Raw genomic sequence first — 2,185 nt, 5'->3', positions numbered from 1 at the left:
ATTATTATTATTATTATTATTATTATTATGTCTTTGCCATTAACATTATCATTTTTTCTCTGGAAGGCATCTTATACAGGGACATGTTTTTGCCTAACCAGTCTCATTACGTTTTGAGTGAAATAAAATTATGAATTATGAATTATACCAATGTCATCTATCGATAAAAACATCGATTCGATTAATTAACAGCAGCTTTTCGCATGGCAGTGCCGTTAGAAAACAGCAACTTTTTGGCACTGCGGCAGTGCCGATAGAAAACGGCAGCTTTTTGGCACTGCGGCAGTGCCGATAGAAAACAGCAGCTTTTTTTGGCACTGCGGCAGTGCCAAATCGGCACTGCGGCAGTGCCAAATTGGCACTGCGGCAGTGCCGATAGCCACTACCATCTTGGCTCAGACTGGATTGCGGTGGAGGCTGACATTTTACTGTAGGCCTATGCTCGGTTTTATTGAATATTGGTTGTATTCTTCAAATCACGTCATTGATTCATTTTCATCGATTTGATTCATTAGTTTTATCATTTAGCAATAATTAATAGAGGTCAGTGTGCTGATGGCTTACATGGGACAACTTTGCAATGCCTACTGTAGCTAAAGACCTAGGCCTAGGCCTATAGCCTATGTTATTAATATTATAAGCCTCCTGCTCAAACTCACTACTAGCTAGTCATTAGGCCTTAGACTTACAGGGTAGCCCTAGCTAGCCAGGCTAGGCATATTCGGCGCTAATGCACTTTCGCACCTAACTTTTAATTCTTAAAGTTTTTACCTCAATGTTCTTCTCACAGTCACAACATATAATTAAAAAACATGTTCACATGATTTAACCACTCACAAAGTACCTTTTTCAACAAATAAGTACAGCGAATCTGTTTGCTAGTAGGACGAGCGGCTGCCATTTTGCAATCAGTAAGAAATTGCCAGATTTTGCAGCGTGAAGTTTTTTTGATTAGACGTTTATGAAAACTTGTCTATTTACCGTATTGTATGTCATTCTTTATATTGTATGGTGCATGGGCGGCGGAACCGGGGGGGGGCCGTGGGGGCCCGGGCTCCCCCCCCACTTTTTGGCGAAAAATATATAATGTCTGGAGAACTTTGTATGATCGGAAATGCAAAAAAAGAAGGAGGGAAGGAGAAGGATGGGAAAGAGAATGTTTATCCAGTACCCGACCGAGTTACATTTTCTCGCAATTCACATTGGCGGATCTGGGAGGAGGGGATCATGGGTCCTGACCCCTCCCTTGTGCAACAAAAACTGTCTCTTATACACATCTAGATGTGTATAAGAGACAGTTTCAGGACCGTGAGCTGATTTTTTTTTTTTTTGCTATTAGAAAATTAGAATTTTGAAGAACATAAAATTTATTAAAACACACTTCAAATGTCGGGAAAGCTCAATTCCCGCCATCTAGGAATTAAAATTTTCCCGGGGGAGAACCCCCGGAACACCTTTTCTTTTTGGGATTTATCGATTCATGGAAAAAAAATTACGCATGCAACTACTCATTTGTTTATGTATGTATACACACAGAAAATAAAAAATGAGAAAAATTTACCTGACCTTTTTAAAGAGGGGAAAACCTTGAATTTTGAAGAACTTTAAAAGTCATTAAAAGACATTTCAGAAGTCAGGTAAGCTCATCTCCTGCCATCTAGAAATCGAAATTTTTCCGGGGAACCCGGACCCTTTATCTTTGGAGTTCATTGATTAATTGAATCATTTTCAGGGGGGGGGGGGCGAACCTTGAATTTTGAAGAATTTAAAAGTCATTAAAAGACACCACAAAAGTCGGGGAAAGCTCATTTCCCGCCATCTAGGAATCAAAATTTTCCCGGGGAAGAACCACAGGACCTCCCCACCCCCACTCTTTTTGGGATTTATCGATTTCATGGAAAAACTACGTATGCAACTTACTCAATCTTTTTTTATGTATGTATACACACATAAGGCCTATTTACTGTAATAACAATGGGAAAAAATTATCTGAAAGTTTTCAAGAGTGGAAAACCTTGAATTTTGAAGAACTTAATTACTTTTTAGTTCTTCAAAATTCAAGGTGTTCCCCTCTTGAAAATTATTATAATGAATCAATGAACCCAGGGAAAGGGATGTTCGAGTTCTTCCCGGGAAAATGTTGATTTCTAAATGGTGAACAATGAGATCTGTCATGAGATTTCCC

At 39.0% G+C, this 2,185-nt stretch overlaps 1 protein-coding gene across 1 annotated transcript in view; it reads left to right on the top strand.

Annotated features, from left to right (window-relative positions):
* Positions 1-400: 400 nt before the first annotated feature.
* Positions 401-2,185, top strand: part of LOC117112734 — a 26,886-nt gene continuing 25,101 nt past the window's right edge. The window contains exon 1 of the mRNA XM_033255881.1: positions 401-543. The gene's annotated coding sequence lies outside the window, so the exon portion shown is untranslated. The remainder of the gene's footprint in view (positions 544-2,185) is intronic.

Source organism: Anneissia japonica, unplaced genomic scaffold (genome assembly GCF_011630105.1).
Source record: "Anneissia japonica isolate Jap-2015-1 unplaced genomic scaffold, ASM1163010v1 scaffold1078_len308785_cov188, whole genome shotgun sequence".
Lineage (NCBI taxonomy): Eukaryota > Metazoa > Echinodermata > Crinoidea > Comatulida > Comatulidae > Anneissia > Anneissia japonica.
Note: the sequence above shows the minus strand (reverse complement) of the source record. Positions and strands in the feature narration are given on the sequence as shown.